This window comes from Globicephala melas, chromosome X (assembly GCF_963455315.2).
Source record: "Globicephala melas chromosome X, mGloMel1.2, whole genome shotgun sequence".
Lineage (NCBI taxonomy): Eukaryota > Metazoa > Chordata > Mammalia > Artiodactyla > Delphinidae > Globicephala > Globicephala melas.
Genome location: NC_083335.1, coordinates 65668188 through 65685944, shown reverse-complemented (window position 1 = coordinate 65685944; position 17757 = coordinate 65668188). Strand labels below are relative to the sequence as shown.

Genomic DNA, 17757 nt, shown 5'->3' with positions numbered 1-17757 from the left:
GGGAGTGTTCTAATTTCATTTTTTTTACATGTAGCTGTCCAGTTTGCCCAGCATCTCTTGTTGAAGAGGCTGTCTTTGCTCCATTGTATATTCTGGTCTCCTCTGTCATAGATTAGGTGACCATATGTGCATGGGCTTATCTCTGGGCTTTCTATCCTGTTCCATTGACCTATATTTCTGTTTTTGTGCCAGTACCATACTGTCTTGATTACTATAGCCCTGTAGTATAGTCTGAACTCAGTGAGCCTGTTTCCTCCAGCTCTGTTTTCTTTTTCTCAAGATTGCTTTTTCTATTCAAGGTCTTTTTTGTTTCCATGCAAATTGTAAAATTTTTTGTTCTAGTTCTGTGAAAAATGCCATTGGTAATTTGATAGGGATTGCATTGAATTTGTAGACACAAGTCTTAAATGACACATTAGACCAGATAGACTTAATTGATATTTATAGGACATTCCATCCCAAAACAACAGAATATACTATCTTCTCAAGTGTACATGGAACATTCTCCAGGACAGATCACATCTTGGGTCACAAATCAAGCCACAGTAAATTTAAGAAAATTGAAATCATATTAAGCATCTTTTCTGACCATAGTGGTATGAGATTCGAAATCAATTACAGGAAAAAAACTGTAAAAAACACAAACACATGGAGGCTAAACAATATGCTACTAAATAACCAAGAGATCACTGAAGAAATCAAAGAGGAAATTTAATAAATACTTACAAACAAATGACAATGAAAACATGATGACCTAAAACCTATGGGATGCAGCAAAAGCAGTTCTAAGAGGGAAGTTTATAGCAATACAATCCTACCCCAAGAAACAAGAAAAATCTCAAATAAACAATGTAAACTTACACCTGAAGCAACTAGAGAAAGAAGAACAAACGAAACCCAAAATTAGTAGAAGGAAAGAAATCATAAAGATCCGAGCAGAAATCAATGAAACAGAAATGAAAAAAAGAAACAGTAAAGATCTATAAAACTGAAAGCTGATTCTTTGAGAAGATAAAATTGATCAACCTTTAGCTAGACTCATCAAGAAAAAAAGAGAGAGGACTCAAATCAATAAAATTAGAAATGAAAAAGAAGAAGTAAAACTGACACCACAGAAATACAAATCATCCCAAGAGACTACTACAAGCAATGATATGCCAATAAAATGGACAACCTGAAAGAAATGGACAAATTCTTAGAAAGGTACAACCTTCTAAGACTGAACCAGGAAGAAATAGAAAATATGGACAGACTGATCACAAGTAATGAAATCAAAACTGTGATTAAACATCTTCCAACAAACAAAAGTCCTCTGCTAATAAAGTGAATTTTCAGAAAATAAAGGAACTCCATTCAGGGCATTAGCTGCATCCATTTTAGGCCTCCATTAACCAATGGTGCTCAGTGCTGTAAGATATCAAAGTCATACCTGAGGGTAAAATGGTAGAGGTGAGAATCAAAAAGGAGAGATTAGTCCACCTACCTGCTTTCCATCATCTCTCAGTGGTTGGCTAGAAGTGACTTGTCCTTGATGAATCATTGGGGTCAGAAATATCATGACATTACCACCTTATCTAAACAAATGGGTCTTTCCATTTATTCAGGTGCTAAATATATGTACGTGTAGCTACCAAAGCATTGTTAAAATAGGGCAAAAACAGTGGCTTATAGGAAAAGGGTGAGATCAATGGCAAGGAAGGCTGATTCCAGGTTCTCTTCCCAGATCTGTATAACAGTATCCTGGTCCTTTGGCCCCTCTGCTTAACTAGTGATCATTGTCTTCAAAATTAAGTGGTGTATTTGCAGCCTTCTTGAGAGACAAAGTAACAAATCGGGATTTTGGTTGCTCCCACTATATTATCTCCATATCTCTGAGTAACAAACCAGGAACAAAGAGTAACAAACCTCTTCCCCACAAATACACATATGGAAGGATCTAGGTGAGCCACGGTCCTGGATTTACAACCTATACCTTGACCTTGGGTTATAAAGTATGCCTATCTCTCTCTTTACAGCCTAACTTCCAAACTGCTTCTCCCTCAGATGAGTATGCATTTTTGTGTAGCTTTAAGTCAAACCACATAAATCTGAAAAACTCATTGTAGCACTGCACAATTCCCTTTCTTTCACTTATTTAGCCAAATGGTTTTACTGTGTCATTTATGAAACATCTTAACATGTCAAGGCCACAGCTTTACAAATATAGGATTTGCTATGGGAAAAGGCAATGTGACTTATATACCATACATATAACATATATTCAATAGACAATGGGTACACCTCTTCCCTTGCTGAGAGATAAAGTACATAGGCAGTCCATAAAAACAAACACTCAAAAGATGTATTTCCAAATATAGAGATCCAATAAGGGAAAATGTTACTGAACTACCCCTAGGGGAAACTGTGAACACTGACTCTACATTAAGGACACTTCTACAAGTCTAAGCAAAGAGAGATTTGAGAAGGCAACAGTTATGCCAGTGCACAAAGAAGCTGTGTAACAGGGTCTACTGACTCTCTAGGCCTTGGACAAAAAAAGTGCCAAGTCAACACGGAGCTCTGTGAAGGACAGAGCTCTTTCACAAATGCTCCCAACTGGCTGAGCATGCTGGAAGCCTCAAGTATCAGAACACAGGGGCCACCAACATGCCAAATAAACCCTAGATTCTACAAATCAAATGAATACCCTTTTCATAACCTACTCTTTTCTGTTACTATTTCTTCAGTCAATGGTTACTTCAGTCATGGAGGTGGAGTTTGTTGCTATGAATAAACAAACTTCTTCCCAATAGGGGAGAATTTCCCTTTAACCAAATGGAATGGTATAGGAATCTGCAACATGTCACCCCACCTCTCTTACAAAGATTGAGAGGAAGAAACTTGGTTAATACTATGCTATAGTTTCTATCAACTCTACTGGGTCGATAATGTCCAGTTAAGTTCCCTGTACCCATATCTCTGTAGTATTCATAGCACCTCAGGCTTTGGAAACAAACCCCAGCCACAGACCTCAAATCCTATAACTAGGTCTTTGTCGTATTCTACCTGTGCCACAGTATCTAACCCCAAACCTCAATTCTTATCGGACCAAGCTCCCTTCCCCACCCCTTGTCTTCCTATGACAGTGTTCTATGTATGTGTTGTCCAATATGGTAGCCACTAACCACATATGGGTATTAAGCACTTGAAATGTGACTGAATTCCAACCCCCACCTGGAAGTAATGAGAAGCCCTGCCCTCCAAGTGTCAACAGAGGCTGAGTGGGGAACCTGAACTTCCACTTCCACCTGGCAATAACAAAGGCAGCAAGCACACTCCCTTCCCCTGCTGAAGCAGTATCAGCAAAAGTTAGCTAAAACAGAAGGTTTAAATAAGATCCAGAGTCTCATAATGTACTACAAAAATGTCCAGGTTTCTGTTAAAAATCACTCATCATACCAAGAACCAGAAATATTTGAAGCTAAATGAAAAACGCAAGCAAATAGCTGTCAAAGCCAAGATGACAGAGATGTTAGAATTATCTGGCAAAGATTTTAAAGCAGCCATGATAAAAATGCTTCAATAATCAATTACAAACACTCTTAAAACAAATGAAAAATAGAAAGTCTCAGCAAAGAAATACAAGATATATGGAAGAACCAAGTGGAAATTTTAGAAATGAAAAATACAATAACTAAAATTCTTTTAGAAATCTCAATATGTGTGCTCTACAACAGAATGAAGAAGACTGAGGGAAGAATCAGCTAACTTGAAGATAAAATGATAGAAATTATCCAATCTGAACAACAAAGAAAATTAGATTAAAAAAAAAATGAACAGGGTCTCAGGGTCTCTGTGGGACTATAAATAAATATCTAACTTTCCTGTCATTATAAGAGGCCTGGAACAATAGGATAAAGAAGGCAGGACAGAAAAAGTATTCAAAGAAATAATGGCTGAAAACTTCCCAAACTTAGCAAAAGACATAAACCTACATATTCAGGAAGCTAAGAGTATTCCAAACTGGATGAACCAAAGAAATCTATGCCAAGGCACATCAGAGTCAAACTTTTGAAAACTACAGACATTTTTTTTTAAAAACTTGAAAGCAGTGAGAAATGATGTCTTACTAACAGGGGAAAAAACAATTCAAATGACAGCAGATTTCAGAAGCCATGGAGACCAGAAGGGAGTGGCACAACCTTTTTCAAGAGTTGCAAGAAAAGAACTGTCAACTCAGAATCCTATATGCAGTGAAAATATCCTTCAGGAATGCAGGGAAAAATCAAGAAATTCTCAGATGAAGAAAAACCAAGAGAATTCACTGCTAACAAACCTGCACTAAAAGAATGACTAAAGGAAGTTCTCTAAACAGAAAGAAAAATATAGAGGAAGGAATCTTGAAACCTCAAGAAGGAAGGAAGAACAACAGAGAGTAAAAGTAAGAGTAAATACAATTGACTTTGCTTCTCCTGTTGAGTTCTCTCAATTATGTTTGACAGTTGAAACAAAAATTATAACACTGTCTGATATAGTTCTAAATATATAGTGAGGAAATATCTAGGACTATAATATTTTAAATGAGGGAGGAGAAAAGGACTTAAAGAGAGGTAAGGTTTATTTAAACAGGTAAAATGTTGATACTAGTAGACTGTGATAAGTTGTGTACAGGAACTCTGGAAAACAGTTTTGCAGTTTCTTAAAAAAATTAACATATACGGGCTTCCCTGGTGGCACAGTGGTTGAGAGTCCGCCTGCCGATGCAGGGGACATGGGTCCGTGCCCCGGTCCAGGAAGATCCCACATGCCACGGAGTGGCTAGGCCCATGAGCCATGGCCGCTGAGCCTGTGCTTCCAGAGCCTGTGCTCCGCAACGGGAGAGGCCACAACAGCGAGAGGCCCACGTACCGCAAAAAAATAAAACCAAAACTAAACATATACTTACCATATGACCCAGTTATCACACCCCTGGGCATTTTCCCTAGAGAAATGAAAACATGTTCACACAAAAAACTGTACACTAACCCGCACAGCTTTCTTTGTAATAGCAAAAAACTGGAGACAACCAAAATGTCCCTAACATGTATGGTTAAACAAACTGTGATACATGCATACCATGGAATACTGTTCAACATTATAAAGGCATGTACTGTTTATACAGAAGACAACTTGGATAGATCTCAAGGGCATTATGCTGAGTGAAAAAAGCGAACCTGAAAAGGTCACATACTCTATGACTCCATTTATATTAACATTTTTTGAAGTGACAAAACAATAGATTTATATTTTAAAAAGATTAGTGATTGCCAGGGGTTAGGAATAGTGGAGGTGAGGGGGGTGAGTGTGACTATAAAAAACAATAAAGAGATAGCACAAGACAGATCTTTTCTGGTGATGGAATAGTACTTTATCTTGATTGTGGTAGTGGTACACAAATCTACACATGTGATAAAATGACACAGAACTAAACAAACCCATTGTTCTAATATCAAGTTCATGGTTTTGGTCTTATACTATAGTCATATAAGATATAACTATTGGGGGAATTGGGTAAAAATTACACAGGACCTCTCTGTCTTTGCAAGTTCCTGTGAATCTATAACTATTTCAAAATGGAAAGAAAAAAAATCAAGTCACTGTGGTAGCCAGAGTAATGACCCTCCAAAGTAGGGTCATTACTATAATCTGTGAATATGTTAGGTTATATGGCAGAAGGGGAATTAAGGTTGCAGATGGAGTTAAGTTTGCAAATCAACTAACCTTGAGATAGGGAGATAATCCTGTACTATCCATCCAAGTAGACCCAATGTAATTACCGAGGTCTTTAAAAGTGGAAGAGGGAGGCAGACGAGTGAGAGTCAGAGAAGGAGATGTGACGATGGAAGCAAGATTGAAGTGATGCAACGTAAGGAATCAATCCACCATTGCTAACTTTGAGAATGTAGGGGGATCCGTGAACCAAGAAATGTGGGCAGAATCTAGAAGCTGGAAGACAAGAAAATGGAGTTTCCCTTACAGCCTCCAGAAAGGAATTCAGCCCTGCTCACACCTTGATTTTAGCCCAGGGAGGCCTATTTCAGATTCCTGACCTCTAGAATTGTAAGATAATAAATTTATGTTGTTTTAAACCACTAAGTTTTGGGTAATTTGTTACAGCAGCTATAGAAAACTAATATAATCACCAACTAGGAGTTAAAAACTAACCCACTCAAAGATGGACAACTGGCTTTTTGCAGAGTACATTCAATTCATTAGTCAGAAGTCAATAACTAAGGACTAAAATCTTGAGTCAATGGTCAACACATCATGGCTAATGCTATCTGCAATTCCACATCACCAATGATATCAATGATAGAAATCTTGCCTCAGAATTGCAGGGAAAAGAAACATGTTACTCCCTATTAAATGGGGCCTGCTAAGCCAATGCAGCAATAAGCAGAAACATTTGTGCCATGGAGGCTGGAAATCTTGTCTCAACTTAGCTAGAGGTAACTGTTTGGTAGGGAATTTCCTGCTGTATTAGAAAAGAGGACATTTATACTTATTTTCTAACAGGGAGAGTGTAGAAATAATAGAAAAATGCATTAAATTAGAAAAAGGGTAAGGTAAATTAATAAAGATGGTAAAAAGACCCAGCCAGAAACAAAACTAATTTTCTATAAGACAGGAGAATCTGTTTTATTCTTTTCTCTTCCCCAGTATCCCAGTGCTTAGCACATAGTAGATGCTCAATAAATGTTTGCTGAATTGAATTAGAAATGATCATTAATAGATCCATTCAGATTTAGAATTCCATTAGCCCTCATACTCTGCCATACCCCAAACTGCTAAGAAAAGAAGCAAAGAGACAGGCAAGAAACATTTATTCATGGACAGGAATACCACATATTCCTACCATCACAACTGCATGGCACAGATGTGACATATATTCATGTTTGCAGAGGTTAAGGAGCTTTGCCTTTAATATATGATGTTAGATCTCCAGGATGGCTAATACTGCAAAAGGCCCATGAGTCCCAAGGGTCGTCCTTATGAAGATATCTGGACACCACCTCCCTCTCTGGCTCCATCACTGTACTCAACAATCAGTGCTAACAAGAGCTTCCTATTTTTGTCAAGGCCACTGGCTAAGAGGAATATATAGAGATAGAACGAGAGATGAAGAAGAGAGAGAGATGGGGGTAGGTAAGCATGAGTGAGCTTTTATGTAATGCATTTTATATATTAATAATGAACCTGTGAAGGGTGAGTGCTGAACAGACATTTTTAAGAATCTGAAAGTTGACAAGTAAAGGATTTGGAGAAACTAGACTTGACTTGTTTTTGGTGAGAATAGTAATGTCAAAATGAGTGTAAGTGACTCTTTTTCATAATAAAAAATGCCTGTGAAGGCTAATCAGAAAAATGCTTATAACAGTAGCTGTGAACCACAAGTATACTAATAACAGCCTTTTTTGGAAGAGTCATTTTCATGTCTTCCGTTTCAAGTTACCTTGACCATGACAGCCATGTGACAGGAATTACCGTAACAACTGGGCAAAGGCTAGTGCAGAGGTTTTTAACTCACAATGCATGGTTGGACTTTCTGAAAGTGTATGAAAGTGTCATATATTTAAATGAGCACGTTTCTGAAGAGAGAATCCTTGGCATTCATCATATTTTCAAAGGGGTTCATGCCAAAAAAAAAAGGTTAGGAACCACTGAGCTAGACAGTGATGGCCTACTTTTTCTACTCCCCTACTCAGTAAAGCTCTTCTTCAGAATGTGTTCCAGTTATTTAGTAACTAAAGAGACAGCAGGTCTCTGTTCAAGCAAGTTGCTGAGACCTGGTCTCTGGGTTAATAAATCACATGGATGCCTGGAATGACATGGCAAATATTGGAAAGGAAGACAGGAAGAATTTATTAGCACCACAAAATTTAAGTTACTGTAATAGGCAGGAAAGAAAAGATCACTATTGACATTTTGACTCAAACAAACAAAATCCACATGTGGATTTCACTTTTGGGGTCAACCCCCTGCCACCCCACCAGGTTCTGGACAATCTCCCAAACCCTAGATATCAGCTGACAGACATGTGTTCAGGAAATGTGGACTCATTTTAACACTGGCCTAAGTAAAGCTCAGTTATGAAGAGGAAGCTTGAAAACATTTGTAAAAGCAACTCTAAATGGCTTCACATTTTCTTCATGTCTACATTATTTCCTTTTCCATAGCAAGCCAGATTTGGCCTGTGGGCCATAGTCTCTTTTGACTCTAACCCTAGATCAATGAAAGCCAATCACAGACACTTAAGACTGGAAGGCAGTTTAAAAAGTAGTGTTGTCCATTCCACAAAAGGCAAATGGAAATATACATAATACAGTAAGTCCCGTACATACAAACGAGTTCCATTCCGAGAGCACGTTCGTAAGTCCAATATGTTCGTAAGTACAACAAAGTTAGCCTAGGTACACAATCGGCTATATAGTACTGTACTGTAATAGGTTTATAGTACTTTTCACAAAAATAATACATAAAAAACAAACAAAAAAGAAAACATTTTTAATCTTAGAGTACAGTACCTTGCAAAGTACAGTAGTACAGTACAACAGCTGGCATACAGGGGCTGGCATCGAGTGAACAGGCAAGAAGAGTTACTGACTGGAGGAGGGAGAGGAGGTGGGAGATGGTAGAGCTGAAGGATCGTCAGCAATAGCAGATGGAGGGCAAGCTGCAATTTCACTCATGCCTGACGTTGATGGCACAGGTTCTGGTTCCTTGTTGGATTCAATTCTATCTACCCTCTTGAAAAAACGATCTAGTGATGTCTGGGTAGTAGCTCTTTTTTTCTCGTCGTAGGTGACACGGTAGCACTGGATTGCATTCTGAAAGGTTGCTGCAACCTTCGTGTACCATTCTAGGTCTGGGTCCTGTGCCTCAAAACTAACAGTGCCTCCTCAAATAAAGAAAATTCCCTTGCCATTTCCTGCTTCGTGAATCTCTTCGGTTCTTCAGTTACTTCTTCCTTTTGTCTCTCTCAATTATTTTCACTTTTGTTTCCATCGTTATCGCCTGCCACTTCTTAGCAGTACCAGCTACATCACCGCTGCTTTTACGCTTGCTTCTGGACATCCTGGGCTTGAAATAAAGACACTGTACTACTGTACTCTATATAGTACTGTACAGTAAAGTACACAAAAGGACAACCACTTGTAGAGGATGCATGCACGTGACAATGTACACCAGACACGTGAACTAACTTACGTGATTGGACATGCGAACGCACGTTCACATCTTTGAAAGTTCGCAACTTGAAGTTTCGTATGTAGGGGACTTACTGTATATGTAATATAAATATGTATATTAAAATTTTATTTGTATATTTGACAAGACCACATGCAAACTATTCTGGACAGAGATTTACCTGTGTACTTCTCAAAACGTGTTCTAAAAAGAAACTAACACAATATTGTAAATCAACTATACTCCAATAAAAAAAATTTAAGAAAGGAAGAATTCAGGGAATTCCCTGGAGGTCCAGTGGTTAGGACTCTGTGCTTCTGCTGTAGGGGGCCTGGGTTCGATCCCTAGTCGGGGAACTAGGATGCTGCATGCCGCATGGAATGGCAAATAAATAAATAAATAAAATAAAAAGAGAAGAATTCACACCTCAATTGGTACCACCCTCTTTTGTCTTAGAACTACTATGGTCAGGATGATCTTTCTAAACCTAAATGCCTCCTGATATGTTTTAAGCTTATAACCTATTACCAGTCTTTCATGAAAGTAAGATCAGCCACTCTCCAGCATGCAGACAACACCTCTGTGTGTGTGTGTGTGTGTGTGTGTGTGTGTGTGTGTGCACAAATGCATTTTGGAGGGATGTCTTTAGGCCCAATAATCCAATTCCGTCAAGCCCAAAGCCTGAATCATTTCTGGGATTTTACCTCCAGAAAGGCTTCTTAGCTAGGAAAAAGACAGACTGAGCTGATTAGGGACTATGACACCTTCAAAGCTCATGCAAGTTTTACAAATATAACCATCTCCCCAAATCAAGAAGCACAGTTTGATTTAAAGGTGACTTATAGTTAGGGTGACCATAGAATTTTTTTGTCCAAAATGGGACAGTTGAGAGTGAAATAAGTATGCTGGGACAACAGGTATAAACCACAACATATGACCATCCTACTTACTAGGATGCTTTAACTTAGAGGAAATGCTTTAACTTCCCCCAAACAAAATGAATCTCTATGCCTTTTGTCAATGGAAGATAGCTTGGCACTACTCTAGTAGTCAGGCCCACAGTATAATCTTGGTCTCTAACCTCTATACCTCCTCAGGTTAAACATTAGGAGCAACTTCTTGCTCAGGCTGGCTGTGTAATACTTAAAATGGGCTACTGAGGGAGAGAGGTATAACTTTTAAATGGGACTTCGGGGTGTTTGAGAAAATAGTAGATAATTGCTTATGTCAAAATCATCTTACTGAGGATGGAGAAGATGACTTATTGAAGTTCCTTTTAGAAAAATTAAGATTATGTGCATAGTAGTTGGTCCTGAAGACATCAGTCCTTTTTCCACCAGAGAACAAGAGAGGGAAAGACATCAAGACATAGTGCTTATCTATATAAAATGAGACCAAAAGGAACACGTTCCCTAGCAAAGGGTTTGGAGAAAAAGAAAGTATTCACTAGAACTGGACTTAGGAGCACAGAAACTGCAATCAATGATTCTTTGGTTAGGCTAGTCCGTCTCCTAAGCAAATACTTCTGTGAGACTGGGATCTCCACCGTTGATTGTGTCAGAAAGCCATGAGCATATGTGTTTAAAATCCAGCCCTTATCACTTTTCTCATCTCTCTTTTCCCACCTCCTAAACACAGGCAACACCACCACATTTTTAGCTCTCTCTGCTCACTAGGTAGTTTACAGGTAATCAGACAATTGTGGAAAAAAAGGAAAAGGGAAGAGAGACAGATTGGGTAAAACAGAGAGAAAGCGGCAGTGTTCTGCACTTGTTTGACTTTGGCAACAGGGTGTAATAGGTTTGCTTGTGTGTGTGTGCGTGTTTTAAAATGCATTGATGCATCGAATATTTATTCACTGAACAGGTTGATTTATTTAACAGACTTGACATATGTCAAATTCTACCATGTGCTTACATAATTGTTACCCATTTATCAGAGCTTTTATTTAGCCAAATATTTGTTTTAAAAGCATTTTCTTTTAAAAGACTTTCTCTAGCTCACTGCACAATCAATCCGTGGTTCATTTTAATTATGTTATGTTATGTTACATTGTGTTGTGTTAACAACAGCTATTTGGTGGAGGTCTCTGAAATCTAATCTTCCCAGGGCCATTTCATCTCCACCCAAAATCTATTTCTTTTTACCCAAAATCTATTTCTTTTTTCCCTCATAATAAATTTTTGGTTAAAATCACATCATAGGGAACATTTTAACAATATGTACGATGTCCTTTCATGTTATTCTATCTTACACTGTTGACTCCCCCCCCAAAAAAAGCAGTTTCTCATCATACTGTTAAAATCACAGATCTGAATATTGTTAACCTAAAAAACTGGCTATAAGGACAAAAGGATATGTTTTTTTTGTATGTGAGTGTGTGTCTGTGGGGTGTGGAAGGGCAGTTGGGACAGCTAGGGGAGAGCTGTGGATAATTAGAATAAGAGAAAGTGAACAGAATCAAATTTCAAGACAAATTTTGTTGAATCACCCTACTCCATCTGAACACATGTGCACAAAGAATTATATTTTTTCAACTCAAATGCATGCAATTTATCTAGGTTCTGTGGGAGGTAAAATATTGGAAGGTATTTCCAAGAAACAAAAATGTCTAATTACTAGCTGCCATGCCTAGTTTGAGTTCCTCTATTGTAAATATGCCATTTGCAAAAGCAAGAGGTTTGTTTTGACCTCCCAGGTCAGGGAGTATGGGGACTAGTAGAGATGAGGTGTGGGAAAGAGGAAGGGAAATCCCACCATCACACAAGTGAATCTTTGACCTAGTAAGTGACTACGTTTTTGTTGTTACTGTTGGGTAAAATGTCCAAGTCTTCCAGAAATTAGACACTGTAATAAAAATGTACCAGCCCAAATTTAAATTGCTCACTAGACAGATGGTTAATTATATTCACAGCCACATATTTCACTGGGATAGAGTTTCAGACACTCAGCCAGTTTTATTTGATTAGCCGGTTTCCCAGTTAATATGTAAAATGACAGTTACTTAGGCCTTTTTTGTTCCCTTCTAAAAATATGTTTTAAATAAGTGTAAATTCTCCTCAGCCATGAGAACGTCATGGCTGTAAATAAAACGTTTGGTCATGTTACCCTATGTGTAAAAGATGTAAGGGAGATTCATTCCCCGAAATCCAAATGATCTCTATAATTCACAAAAAACCATGGAGCACCTTTGCTCACCAAGCAAAATATCTCGGCAACTATCAGCACACCCTGCTCCTCCACCAAAAACAACCAAGGAGATACTCAAATCCCAGGTTAAAGTGCTTTAGATGCTTTTTAAAAACAGCCCTGGCAGCCCTACACACAAATCATGTCTTTTCAGATAACAGTGTAGAAAATGGAATGTTAGGAAAAGGCCACAGAGCTAAGTATATTGCTGTGCACAGAATTCAACAATATGCTGGGAGCCAAAACCCAGAAGCAAAATACGAAACCCACTTATTCCAAAATGCAGAAGCTCAAAGAAAATCAAATGTGCTGGTGTCGAAATGGGTATGCCAATTTTTTTTTTTAACTTCTAAAAAAGACAGAAAACCTTGAGCGGGTTATTCGGTCCCTCACGGATCAGACAGACAGAAGCAGTCATGCTGAAACCACTGGATTCCTCAGCAGAACGGCGCCAACTCAGCGGCGCGTTTTCCACACTTTCCCGGAGCCTGGCCCCGCTCCCCGAGCGGGCTCGCGGCCTCCCCGCCCCACCGGGTGTGCGAGAGCGGAGCGGACGTGTGCTGCGGGGCGCGGCAGAGCGAAGCGCCAGAAGCCACGCAGGAAAGCGTCGATTCGACTGCCACCGAGAGCGGGAAGGGGCCGCGGGCCAATTATGCAAAGGTGACAAGCCGGGTGAGGCTCGGTAGGCCCCCAACTTAGACCCGCCCGCGGCCTTGGTCGGGTGGCGCGTGCTCAGGGGCGCTCTGTGGTCGCCAGGGCAGCCCAGCGCGCACGGGAGCCGCCGGCGACCGCGCTTCGCACCTTTGCCGCTTTGGCCCTGACGCCCGGTCGCCGCCGCCGCGTGCGTTTGCCCGCTCCCGCCGGAGCGTGCAGTGTTAGTGCCCGTTCCCCAGACAGGATCTCCTGAAAGCCGGCCCGAAGGGAAGCGGCACTAAGCTGGCCCCAGCAGCCCGGCTCTGAGCCCGGCGGCTCCAGCCCGCTCGTTTCCCCTCCCCCCCACCCCCACCCCACACACGCCGGCGCAAGCACAGAGGCCTTTCCTAGATTGCAGTGCCTGTCAGGGCTAGCCGGGATCTCTCGCCCTCGCGGCCTCACTCCCTCGTATACAGACACACGCACGCCATTCTCACACAGACGTCCTCCCTTCTGTTTTCCCTTCCTCTTCTCGCTCGGCTTCCCCCAATTCGTTCCACCCCCTGCCGCCGCCACCCTGCATCAACCGGGAAGCCGGCGAGAAGGCCAGGGGGCTGGATGGCAGCGCTCATACTCACCTCCCGGGCCGACTCCCGAGGTGCACGCTGCCGGCGGGCTCAAGCAGCGGGCGCTGGGGCTAGAGCAGCCGCAGTCAAGGCTGGGCTGCCGCCGTCGCCGCAGCTGCTCGAGCTGCCCCCGCCGCCGCCGCTGCTGCTACTGCTGCCGCCGCCGCCGCCGCCTCTGCCTCAGCTCCATGCGCCGGGCCCGCCAGGTGGACGCGACTGTCTCCCTCAGGCGCCGCCGCTGCGGCGATGCTAGATGGCTTCAGAGCTATCAGGTTCTGGCCCTGAAACTCAGCGCCTCAGCGGCCGCCGGCTGCTCTTGGAGTCGGCTCTCAGCGTGCACCTCCGCTTGCTCGGGCCGGAGCTATCTCACTAGCGGGCTGCGCGCGCGGCGCTGGAGCCTTGCTCAGTGCGGTCGCTGTGGCCGTCCGCGGGAAGGAGAGAGAAGGAGGGCGGCTGCTACTGTCGCTATCGCTGTTAAAGCTATTGCTAAATGTTGCTACTGCTGTGGCGGTGGCTGCTGCTGCTGCTGCTGCGGCTGCTGCTGCTGCTGCTGCTGCTGCTGCTGCTGATGCTACTGGTTTTCCTTCCCGGGTTCTCCCCCTGTCTCTTGCCCACTCCTCCCCCCCCCCGGCCTTTCTCCACCTCCTCCTCCTCCCCCTTCTCCTCCCGCGCCGCTTTTCTCAGAGCCTCTGCGGGCGCTGCCTGGTCTCCTCTTCTCCCCGATCTGCCTCTGCCCATTCAGAAAGGTGCCCAGAGTGGGACTGCCTCGGCTGCCACCATCGCTATTGCCCCTGCCATTGTTTCCTCCAACAGGGCTGTTCTTGCTGGACGCGATCCCCCCTCTACCTCCCTTCCCCACCACAGCCCTCTTTTTTTCCTCCCGTGTTCTCTTTACCCTCTCTACGGTCCCTTCCCATGTGCCCCCTCCCACTTTGTCCGTCTGTCCCTCCCTCCCCTCAGGCGCCCGGGAGCGCGCACTGCGCGGCCACCTGTCATAAAGGGCGCGCACCCCCTTCCCCACCCCCACCCCCCACCCCGCATTCTTGCAGCCAGCCCAGTCCACCGCGCCAGTGATGCGTTCCACCCCCAGCAGACACGCAGCTGGACATCACTCTCCCACGCCTTTTAGGGTAGTTATGTGTACCGAGAGGGCGCTCTGAAGTTTGGGGAAGAATATTGCAATGGCTTCTTCCACCAAGCGTCTAACCATTCAACCTCTACCTACCCTTAACTTCAGAGTCTAGGCCCCCAGTAGGGTGGGTTGTGTTGGAAGGGTTGGATGAAGGGACATTCCCCAGAGAACTGGAGAAGGGTGAGGGGATTTTTGGAATAAAGAAGGAGAGAAGAAGGAAACGTGAATGTGCCTGGAAGGATATGGGATGTGCCTGACTGCTGTCATAGAGAAATCCCTTAGGTGGTCATTTTCCTTCAGAATTCCTGGGAACCCAACAGGAAACAGCAAGGGATTTGAGAGCAACTTAGAAGGGACCATTCAGCACTCCTGGAGCTCTGGGTGTAACGTTGGGGCCTAATCCCCTGAGTCACCACCACTAGGAGCCAGGGCAAAAGATGGAAAGGCTAGTGCTAGAACAGAAGGGGTAAAACTAAGCTACTTTGTGTGCACTTGTTCCAGCAAGCCATTACCACAGCACAGCTTCTCCAGTCTGGCAGGGCCCAATTTCAAATTTATCTGCTGCCACAGCTGCAGCCTCATTTTGCTGCCAAAGCTCAGGCTTTGAGACCTGTTATGTGCAACTCTCACAGTCACCCTCAACAGAACCTCTATGGCCTGTCACATAACCCTTCCCCAGAAATAGCACAGGTTGGGAGGGGTCTGTTTCCCTTTCCCTGGCAAAGTATGAAATATCATACTTCTAGATATCTCAGTGCCAACAAGGTCTGGGTTGCCTTTTCAAGTTTGAGGCACTCTCCTTGGGTCTTTCATCACTGAGCAGTAAACGGGGCCCTTTTACAATTCCTCATCTCCATGCCTTCTGTTTTGCCACTCCACCTGCTTGAAACGCTCTAGTCCTTTCTCCTCATTTTTTTTTTTTACATCTTTTTTGGAGTATAATTGCTTTACAATGGTGTGTTAGTTTCTGTTTATAAAAAAGTGAATCAGTTATACATATACATATATCCCCATATCTCCTCCCTCTTGCGTCCCCCTCCCACCCTCGCTATCCCACCCTGCTAGGTGGTCACAAAGCACCGAGCTGATCTCCCTGTGCTATGCGGCTGCTACCCACTAGCTATCTATTTTACATTTGCTAGTGTATATAAGTCCATGCCAGTTTCTCACTTCGTCCTAGCTTACCCTTCCCCCTCCCCATGTCCTCAAGTCCATTCTCTAGCAGGTCTGTGTCTTTATTCCTGTCCTGCCCCTAGGTTCTTCATAACCTTTTTTTTTTAAGATTCGATATGTATGTGTTCGCATACGGTATTTCTTTTACTCTTTCTGATTCACTTTACTCTGTATGACAGACTCTAGGTCCATCCACCTCACTACAAATAACGCAATTTCGTTTCTTTTTATGGCTGAGAAATATTCCATTGTATATATGTGCCACATCTTCTTTATCCATTCATCTGTCGATGGACACTTAGGTTGCTTCCATGTCCCGGCTATTGTAAATAGAGCTGCAATGAACATTGTGGTGGTACATGACTCTTTTTGAATTACAGTTTTCTCAGGGTATATGCCCAGTAGTGGGATTTCTGGGTCGTATGGTAGTTCTATTTTTAATTTTTTAAGGAACCTCCATACTGTTCTCCATAATGGCTGTATCAACTTACATTCCCACCAACAGTGCAGGAGGGTTCCCTTTTCTCCACACCCTCTCCAGCATTTATTGTTTCTAGATATTTTGATGATGGCCATTCTGACTGGTGTGAGGTGTTACCTCATTGTAGTTTTGATTTGCATTTCTCTAATGATTAATGATGTTGAGCATTCTTAATGTGTTTATTGGCAATCTGTATATCTTCTTTGGAGAAATATCTATTTAGGTCTTCTGCCCATTTTGGGATTGGGCTCTTTGTTTTTCTGATATTGAGCTGCATGAGCTGCTTGTAAATTTTGGAGATTAATTCTTTGTCAGTTGCTTCCTTTGCAAATATTTTCTCCTATTCTGAGGGTTGTCTTTTCATCTTGTTTATGGTTTCCTTTGCTGTGCAAAAGCTTTTAATTTTAATCAGGTCCCACTTGTTTATTTTTGTTTTTATGTCCATTTCTCTAGGAGGTGGGTCAAAAAGGATCTTGTTGTGATGTATGTCATAGGGTGTTCTGCGTATGTTTTCCTCTAAGAGTTTTATAATGTCTGGCCTTACATTTAGGTCTTTAATCCATTTTGAGTTTATTTTTGTGTATGATGTTAGGGAGTGTTCTAATTTCATTCTTTTACATGTAGCTGTCCAGTTTTCACAGCACCACTTATTGAAGAGGCTGTCTTTTCTCCATTGTATATTCTTGCCTCCTTTATCAAAAATAAGGTGACCATACGTGCATGGCTTTATCTCTGGACTTTCTATCCTGTCCCATTGATCTATAGTTCCGTTTTTGTGCCAGTACCGTACTGTCTTGATTACTGTAGCTTTGTAGTATAGCCTGAAGGCCAGGAGCCTGATTCCTCCAGGTCCATTTTTCTTCCTCAAGATTACTTTGGCTATTCAGGATCTTTTGTGTTTCCTTACAAAATGTGAAATTTTTTGTTCTAGTTCTGTGAAAAATGCCAGTGGTAGTTTGATAGGGATTGCATTGAATCTGTAGATTGCTTTGGGTAGTAGAGTCATTTTCACAATGTTGATTCTTCCAGTCCAATAACATGGTATATCTGTCCATCTGTTTGTATCATCTTTAATTTCTTTCATCAGTGTCTTATGGTTTTCTGCATATAGGTCTTTTGTCTCCTTAGGTAAGTTTATTCCTAGGTATTTTATTCTTTTTGTTGCAATGGTAAATGGGAGTGTTTTCATATTTTCTCTTTCAGACTTTTCATCATTGGTGCATAGGAATGCAAGAGATTTCTGTGCATTAATTTTGTATCCTGCTACTTTACCAAACTCATTGATTAGCTCTGGTACTTTTCTGGTAGCATCTTTAGGA

The 17757-nt window shown here is 42.0% G+C and overlaps 1 protein-coding gene across 1 annotated transcript in view; it reads right to left on the bottom strand.

Moving 5' to 3' along the window:
- Positions 1-13800, bottom strand: part of NEXMIF (neurite extension and migration factor) — a 144954-nt gene extending 131154 nt beyond the window's left edge. Inside the window, exon 1 of the mRNA XM_060292313.1 lies at positions 13665-13800. The gene's annotated coding sequence lies outside the window, so the exon portion shown is untranslated. The remainder of the gene's footprint in view (positions 1-13664) is intronic.
- Between the last annotated feature and the right edge of the window lie 3957 nt (positions 13801-17757).